This window comes from Schistocerca piceifrons, chromosome 1 (assembly GCF_021461385.2).
Source record: "Schistocerca piceifrons isolate TAMUIC-IGC-003096 chromosome 1, iqSchPice1.1, whole genome shotgun sequence".
Taxonomy (NCBI): domain Eukaryota; kingdom Metazoa; phylum Arthropoda; class Insecta; order Orthoptera; family Acrididae; genus Schistocerca; species Schistocerca piceifrons.
The window spans coordinates 96,960,449-96,969,877 of NC_060138.1; the positions used below are offsets into that span (position 1 = coordinate 96,960,449).

The 9,429-nt window shown below is 42.2% G+C and overlaps 1 non-coding gene across 1 annotated transcript; it reads right to left on the bottom strand.

Moving 5' to 3' along the window:
- Positions 1–736: 736 nt before the first annotated feature.
- On the bottom strand, positions 737–809 carry Trnag-acc. The gene has a single exon. It is a non-coding gene; the product is annotated as a tRNA-Gly (tRNA).
- Between the last annotated feature and the right edge of the window lie 8,620 nt (positions 810–9,429).

Here is a 9,429-nt window from a genome sequence, read left to right on the forward strand (position 1 = left end):
CTGTCCTGAGTCGTTGCTGTTTAAACTACTTCAAGCGTCGCTTAGCGTTGACTGTAAAAATGTACATGAATGTCTTGTGACTGGTTGCACTATTCTCCTTTACTCCCTATGCCCAGCCATTGTGTTACTTGGGCTGCTGGTAGCATTTTGGAACTGACGAGTGGTTCCTTCTGCTTATCTGCGATTTTTTACGACCATCGTCCTCGAAGCTCGACGGTCATAGTCTGTCAGTGTATGATGAACTCCTAGCTTTGGTTTAGCTGTGTTTGTTTCTTCGCATTTTCGCCTCACAGTCGCATCAACAGTTGACTTGCGCATAGTTGGAAGGGTTGAAAAACACCTGATTGGATTGTTACTCATATAACATCCGGTGGCTAGTCCACTTTCTAAGTCACTGTGCTTTCCTGACCGACCCACTGGGCTGTTACCATTTCTCTACTGACAAAAAAAAAAAAAAAAGTCGACTTCTCCGTTTACGGCCGAGCGGTTCTAGGCGTTACAGTCTGGAACTGCGCGACCGCAACGGTCGCAGGTTCGAATCCTGCCTCGGGCATGGATGTGTGTGATGTCCTTAGGTTAATTAGGTTTAAGTAGTTCTAAGTTCTAGGGGACTGATGACCTTAGAAGTTAAGTTCCATAGTGCTTAGAGCCATCTGAACTACTGTGCGCACACGACGAGAATTTCTACCACTTGTCTTTGTTAATATTCTAAGCACACGAAATGAATTAAAATTTATGCTGCGGCCGGGACTCGAACCCGGGTCTTCTTGCCTGGTAGGCAGAAATGATAACCATTACACTATCACAGCACGCTGGTGAATAGTGCTGCACGAACAACCTAAGCTGAGTGCCCTCCTCAACACAAACATCAATTCATTTTTCACTTATACATTGTCACTACTGCCAGGGCTCTGCAATATTGGCAAGCACCCCAGGCATTGGACGTAATAGGTCGGGTTGGAGTCCCAGCTGCAGCACTTACTTTAATTCTTTTCATCTGCTTTGATTATTATCGTAGATAATAAAAAGAGACTTAAATGTCTCAGGGAAACATTTAATTATAAGATCTATAACTTATCTTTGTGCTTGCCAAACGCAGCCTTCGCCAACAAGGTCACCAGATCTCTCCCCAATTGAGAACGTTTGGAGTATTATGGTCAGACTCTCCAACCAGCTCGAGATTTTGATGGGCCAACGCGCCAACAGGACAGAATTTGGCACGATAACCCTCAGGATGGCATGCAATAAGTTTGTCAATCAATGCCAAGCCGAATAACTGTTTGCATAAGAGACAGAGGTGGACCAACGCGTTATTGACTTGCTCAATTTGTGGAGCTCTTTCTCTTGAATAAATTATCCATTTTTTTCTGGAATTGTAATCATTCTTTTCTGTACATGTTCATCAGATCCACGGATTTTCGTCCCATTCGAATGATTCTTTCGTGGTTCGCCGTGTTTCTTTTCTTTTTTTTTTTTCGAGTGTGTAGAAAGTTAGAGAAACTCCAAGGACGATCGGGTGTCTTTCTCTGGAGCCTGCTGAAGACATCCCTAAGTAGAAAACTTAGCGGGGCAAATACGCTCACTGATAACAGATGAATCGTTATTGGGTATTAAGACGCGTATTTCGGAGAGACCATCAAGAAATGTAGACGGAAAGAGTTCACAGGCTAACTCAAGTTACTGACACAGCTTACAGATCGGAGGCGAGAAACTGTACACAGGCTGCCACTGTCCGTATAGTGCTAGTGGAGGCAGTTTGACTTTTAACTCTGCCCTAATTTGACGACAAGACGTGCGGCAACATACTGAGGCGCCAGCCGTCCTTTCGCCGCACGCAGGTGGGCGCCACGTTGGCACGTTCCGCTCGCGCCGGTCACTTGGTGACGTCAGCGGCGCTGTGTGGCGCCCGTGGAGACGGGAGAGAGAGCTGCGCCGGCGCCCCGCGTTGCGTAGGCGTCGCGACAAGTTGAGGTGAGGGTGTCTGGAATGTGGCGGCCGGGTGCCCGGGTGGCTGGACATTGGTGTCACGGCGGGGCACGGGGCACGGGCCGCCGCCGGAGTGCACCGGTTTCACAATGCTAGCCGACCGCTACGGAACCAGTGCACGTCTAGGCTGAGCCCCTACGTCGCCCTCGTAAGTAATGCGGAAAATTTTACGTTCCGAAATCAGTTCAAAAATGGCTCTGAGCACTATGGGACTTAACATCTGAGATCTTCAGTCCCATAGACTTAGAACTGCTTAAACCTAACTAGCCGAAGGACAGCACACACATTAATGCCCGAGTCAGGGTTCAAACCTGCGACAGTAGCAGCAGCACGGTTCGGGACTGAAGCACACCTAGAACCGCTCGGCCACAACGGCCGGCCCGAAATCAGTTGTTTGGCAAGAAACGCTGCTGACAGTTAAAACAGCAGCGCCATGAAAGGTGGCAAATAAAGCTTGAGAGTCGTCAGATCTCGACCTACGTGAGCAACCATTTCGCGGAACGATATATCGCAACAGCGTCGACAGAGCACTATCGATTCAGCCGCTATTGAATTCGGACACATGATGGGAGACGTTTTTCCTTCGTAGACCAGGCGTAATACAGTGTTCTCACAAAGAACAAACTTTCAATGCGATTCCTTGTACAAAGACTGTGGAAGGCTGTAATCCCAAGTCTTTTGTGCGTTGGAATGCTAACAATACGCGTATCCAAGGACGTCGTGCTTTTCATGCTAGTTCGACGTTCGTTGTATGTAGTCTTCATGCTGTTGCAATTTTAGTGGTTAGCTGTGCAATATGACGCCGTTAAGCGGTACTAATTTTAGTGGTCTTGATCGCAAGGAAGTATGACCACAGTCTGATAATCACCGGTTTCAGTTGACTAGCAATCATTTCAGATCATGCTTTTACTAGAACAGGTACATGATATCGCCATTAAGTGGAAATTGCGACTATTAGGAGTTCGTTCAAAACACGACTGTCAGCGTCTCTTGCTGGTTTTATACGCCGTCAGTCGTGCTTTGAGTAACCTTTCAGTATTGACAAACTACTGTTGGTAACAATGTTGTTGTGTTCAACAACGCACTTTGGTACTAATCCTACTGTAAACATAATCTGAAGATTTACATCTACGTACATACTCCGCAAGCCACCGTACGGTGCGTGGAAGAGGGTACCCTGCACCACTGCTTGTCATTTCCTTTCCTGTTCTAGTCGCTAATACAGCGACTGTCTATATCCCTCCGTCCGAGCCCCTCTTCCTCTTAGCTTATCTTCGTGGTCGTTTCGCGGGATGTATGGTGCAGCCAGCTTCAAATGCCGGTTCTCTAAATTTTCTCAGTAGTGTTCCTCGAAAAGAAGGTCGTCTTCCGTCCAGAAAGTTCACTTTGAGGTTCCGAAGCATCTTGCATGTTGTTCGAACGTACCAGTAACAAACCTAGTAGCCCCTTCCTGAATTACTTCGACGTCTTTCTTCAATTCGACCAGGTGCGAATTGCAAACATTCAGCACAGCAGTACTCAAGAATAGGTTGCACTAGCGTCCTGTATGCGATCTGCTTTACAGATGAACCACACCTTCCCAAAATTCTACAAATAAACCTAAGTCCACCATTCGCCTTCCCTAGCAGAAAAATTAGGCGCTCGTTCAGTTTCATATCTTTGCAGCATTACGCCTATATATATTTAATCGATGTGACTTGTAAGTAGGCTGTTTAGGTTTTTATGTTGGTAACGCCACGTTATGTGACTGTGCTGTGTGCAGTCTGTGGCTGGTTTGCATTGTTGGAATATTTTGCTATTGTAGTGTTGGGCAGTTGGGTGTGAACAACGCGTAGCGTTGCGCAGTTGGAGTTGAACCGAGAGCAGTGGTGGATGTGGGGAGACAGATGGCAGAATTCTGAGAGCGGACGATCTGGACGTGTGTCCATCAGAAAGAGTAAATTTGTAATACTGGATATCATGAACTGATTATATATATATACATTATAATGACTTTCAATTATTAATAGCCGGCCGAAGTGGCCGTGCGGTTAAAGGCGCTGCAGTCTGGAACCGCAGGACCGCTACGGTCGCAGGTTCGAATCCTACCTCGGGCATGGATGTTTGTGATGTCCTTAGGTTAGTTAGGTTTAACTAGTTCTGGGTTCTAGGGGACTAATGACCTCAGCAGTTGAGTCCCATAGTGCTCAGAGCCATTTGAGCCAATTATTAATAAGGTAAATACATTGTTTGTTCTCTATCAAAATCTTTCATTTGCTAACTATGCCGATCAGTAGTTAGTGCCTTCAGTACTTAGAATCGCCGCGCGGGATTAGCCGAGCACTGTAAGGTCATGGACTGTGCGGCTGGTCCCGGCGGAGGTTCGAGTCCTCCCTCGGGTATCGGTGTGTGTGTGTGTGTGTGTGTGTGTGTGTTTGTCCTTAGGATAATTTAAGTTTAGTAGTGTGTAAGCTTAGGGACTGATGACCGTAGCAGTTAAGTCCTATAAGATTTCAAACGCACAGTAGTTAGAATCCTTTATTTAGCTGGCAGTATTGGCGCTTGCTGTATTGCAGTAATTTGAGTAACGAAGATTTTCGTGAGGTAAGTGATTCATGAAAGGTATAGGTTATTGTTAGTCAGGGCTATTCTTTTGTAGGGATTATTGAAAATCAGATTGCGTTGCGCTGAAAATGTTGTGTGTCAGTTTAGTGAATGTCTGAGTAAGTTCAGTTTTGCTCAGCTATTTGAAAATCAAATAACGTAGAGGTTTTCCATCACTGTCCTTTATAAAAATTTTCTAACGGGAAGTTTTAGACCGTGTCAACAACACACAACTACTGCTATATTCGAATATTGCGGCTTTAAATGGAATATGGTTGTTAGTCAACCGGAGCCGGTAATCATGGAACTTAATTAGACTTCACTGTTATCAAGACCATTAGAATTTATGGTAAATAATAACGAATGCTGTATCTGCCTCATCCGATTATATAAGAACTTCCAAATTTTGCAGTATTTGTAATTTTCACACCTGCCAACAATCGAGTCCATTTCTTTCCTTTCTTACTGGTTTTCTGCCACGGGCACTTTCTGCCATTTGTCGCAAAAGCAAAGGGAAGTATCCGTCTGGTGATGACCCACATTCGCTCTGCACCCAGGGATCCGCGACCTCACCACAGTCAGCCACTGAACGTCAGGTGAGAATGAACCGGTTAGGTCGTCGGTTTTTCAAGGAGCAGCGACAAATGGACTACCGCTATAAATCAGCCTCTGGAGATCTCCGTTACCCCATCGTCGCTGCAGGCCAAAACAGCATCCTGAATCCTGTGCAGCAAACAGGTTCTCTTTCCTTACGAAATTCCACAACGTACTACTATACGCACAAAATTAACACGAAAATTTACTAACCCAACCAGTCGAAAACTAATTGCAGATTCCACTGAGGACGCTATAAGAACAGACCGAAGCGCGCGTTGCGCAGTGCTACAATAGCACAATTACAAAAATCAAAAAAAGAAAACTAGAAATACAAAGTGGTCTAACTTCTTGAGCGAAGGCCAAAATGCAGCCTAGCGGAAAGTGCAGAGCGCTCTTTCTAGTGAGTCCATATTTTTGCTGTGTTTCATAACTTGTAAGTCCCGTATTGAGTCGGAGTTTATCCACGTGCAGTCTTTCGAAATTTAAGATGTCATACATAACTGATTAACGAACGCTCTCCTTGCTTTGTTTATTTTGGAGACTTATTTTACCAGTTATAACCATTCAGATTATTAAGACAGTTAATGATACTGAGTCCAGAGGTAGTACAAGAAGCTTAATGACGTGAAATTTTGAGCTGTTGGAATATACAATGCGTAACAAAAGAAGTGAAGCGTCACGAAAGGGAGGAAGAAAGGAAATGAAATATCACGGGTTAAGAGGATCTGTGATTTCATTTTAGTGATTACAAAACCGAGTTTAATTTAGAAAGAATTTGTCTGTATTGCTTCCCATCTGGCCTGGATGCACACCACGCACTCATTCGCTTGGGAGGGATGCCACAAACCCAGTGGATCCTTTCCGGAGGCGAGCCGGCCTTCAACTGTTTTAATTGATCGATGATATCCTGAATACTGGCACTGAGATGGAATTAATGTCAGAAGTCGTCCAGAACATGTTTATCCTCTTCAGTCTCGAGGTATCGTGTACGGTACCTCCAGGTTTAATTTTTTTTCTCGCTTGTGTACGCAGCTGAAATTTTTGTGGCCAGCGCTATGATGTACAATAGACATCGCACTTGGATCATCTCACTTGTTCGTACTTTTGCTGAACATCATGATGTGGCAGCACCTGTGGGGAACTTCGGATCTGCGACTGTACAGCATGTCTCGAAGAAATAAGGGCAAACACATAACTTTTTCTAGTTACAAGTCTTTTCACATCCTATAATATCGTGTAAAACTGTACACACATCCCTTAGTAGTGATGTATGAATTAACGTCATAGTGGATTTATAAGTTTTAAAATTTTAGGTATCACATATGATACCTCTGGACTCAAAATCCTATTTAGTTTATGTTAGTTCCAAAGTAGTCATTTTTTTTCCACTTCATACCCAGTCTTGACTGACCAAGGGATCATTCAATTGGTCAACAGAATTAATCCAGATGAGTCTGACACAGAGACTGATGAATCTGACGATGAAGATGACGCTTCGATGCAGTGCATCAGAAGAAGAAACAGTACCTCTCGCTCAAATACGAGGAAGGAACGAGTGCTGGAAACATAAAAATGACTAAGAATAAACGTGTTATTAAAATAATTTCTGTTTTCCTCGGGACAGGTTACTTCGCAAATTTTTGTTAAAGTATTTATAATTTTTTATGGACAGTTGTTAAAATTTTTGGTACCATGTTTGCTCTTTGACCTATAATAAAATGTACAGCAAATATGAACAATACGTCTAATGTTTATGACTGTTTTCTGTGATAAAGTAACATGAAACTTGTAATACCTCTTTATATTCGATGAATTATTCAGATACAATTCTACCCTTGAATGACGTTTACTAATTTTCTATCTTCATACTCGCAGAATCCATGCGAAAAGTAGTTCATACAATAGCTATGCCATGAGCGCATAAGTATTCTTTGTAGTACTCTCTCTGGTGGTTGTTAGAAAAAAAAGAAAGGGGGCTTCGGAGATTGTCTTCGTGCCGATTAGCCTGAGCTGGGTTTGGAAGAACTGTAATCTGATTATTGAGATTTATCACAGAAGATAACTGATACGAACTGTACGATTAAAAGGAAATATATATAGACTGCTCCTTCTAATAAAAGGTGTATATTTGAAATTTGAGAATTAATGATATTTATCGATATATTGCGTAGTTGTTAATCAGAAGGTTAAACTTCAACAAAGCCAAATATCCGCTTGATATGAGGTTTCCCGACTGATTATACAACGCTCCCAAAATTACGAGGCATTTTATTTGTACAGATTAGCAGACTGCCGCAAAGCACGAGCCTGCAGAGAAGAAGAATCATCGCCTGACTTCATTCTAACAAGTAAAATTTCAGAATCATTTTGAGTGGCTGAGCTATGACTGTGTTTCCTATCATGAATGATTGATTGCTCGAACGAATTGAGAGCTACAGAATTACGTAGAAAAGATAGGAGGAAAAATTACAGTGGCGCCAGTGTGACAGGACTCTCTTGGATTGTTATATAATATATGTATTTTTTGTTTCATGAAAACCAACGAGAACGAGAGGTAACTAATCTGAAGAGAGATTCGTTGCCCCCAGTAAAAGATTGCTGATACCAAGAAACGATTTCAACTATTGGACAACACCGAGACTACAGAACAAGGCCAGAGAAATCTAATTTTTTTATCCTGTAGTTAAAATAGTTTGAAAACAATTTAGAAAGAACTTTTTTCCAGATAGTAATTAGATTGTAGAACTGTATATTGTGTGATTTTCCTATCTGGACATTGAACTTTATACCATCTGTGAAGTAATTTGAAAGTTAAGTGTGTCTACGACAGTAAATTTGAAACTGTATTTAGTGATTAGAACCTGATATTGACAGTTATTTATTGGTATTGACTAGAGCGGCATTTAAAATGTCATTGAATCAGCAACGAGAAGTGCAACAGCCTTCAGCTGTTTGCGCAGGAGCAGAGGCCACGGATAGCAATTCTGAGACTGTTGTGGCTAGCGGTAGCAATATAAATGATCCCGCTGGTTCAGAAAACATTCATACAACAGCTGATCAGACTGTTGTTGACACATTAGTTGTTATTATGCAACAGTTGTCTCTATTAGCCGAAGGCCAAGCGGAGGTAAAACGAGACTTACCCGTTATACAAAATGAACTCCAAAATCAATTAGCCGAAAATCAAACAGAATTACAAAATCAATTAAGAGCAACCTTTACCGAATTAGATCAGAAATTAAATACCCAGACACAGGAAATAAAAGAACAGGCAGAAAGGACCGAACAGAATCTTATTGCTCAAATTGAGCAGGTCTGCCAACAGTGCCAAGAAAACAATAGTAAATTAAAAGCGGAACTAACCGAATATGTATCCGCCAAAATTGCCACGATACAAAAACGAGTAGAACTGTTTCCTCAAGTAATACAAGCTCAAGAGGACATACAGTGTTCCGTAGCTATGATACCAGAAATTATAGAATCCCAAGATAATCTAAAGAAGCAATTTGACGAAGTGAAGGAAAAACAGACGACAGTGGAACACAAAATGAATGTACTTGTGGGAAAGTTTCCAGAAATGACATTAGAGCGGCAAAATTTTCCTTTGGAAACGATAGAAGAAACTGTGAAAGTAGCTTTACAGTCAATTTCAGAGAGTTCCGAGGAGAATTTCTTTAACAAATTGTTAAAGGAAGTTCGAGAACAACTTGGCGAAGAATTCTCGAGCTGGAAAGAAAATATCGAAAGATCACTAAATCTCTCGCAGGAGGATTTAGAAACACCGAGAAGTAGGAAACAAAACTCTCAATCTGTGCGTGACATTCCGTCCACGTCAAGATCCGATGTAGACAGAACTGGAACGTCACAAGTTAGATTAGATATAACGGATAGCCACAGGGAAAAGTACGAACAGGATGATTTTTGGAATCGTAGTACCGTTGATGAGAAGATGATTAAACAGAGACAATTTCAAATCTTTAACCCTGACAAAAAGAATGTTCATCCTGTAGTCTTTATTCGAAGTTTCAGAGGTCTATTTCCACGATCTTGGACAGAATGGCAAAAGATTAGTTTTGTATCTGGATATATACAAGTATCAGGAGCATCGTGGGCATCCGAACAAACATCTTCTTGTAAATGTTAAAAAGAATTTGAGCAGGCTTTTCTAGCTAAATACTGGTCTGCTGGAATACAAGAAAGACTTAGGCAGGAAGTATTATATCCTGAGCCTTTCTCATTTTCCAGAGGATCTCTAAAGAGATA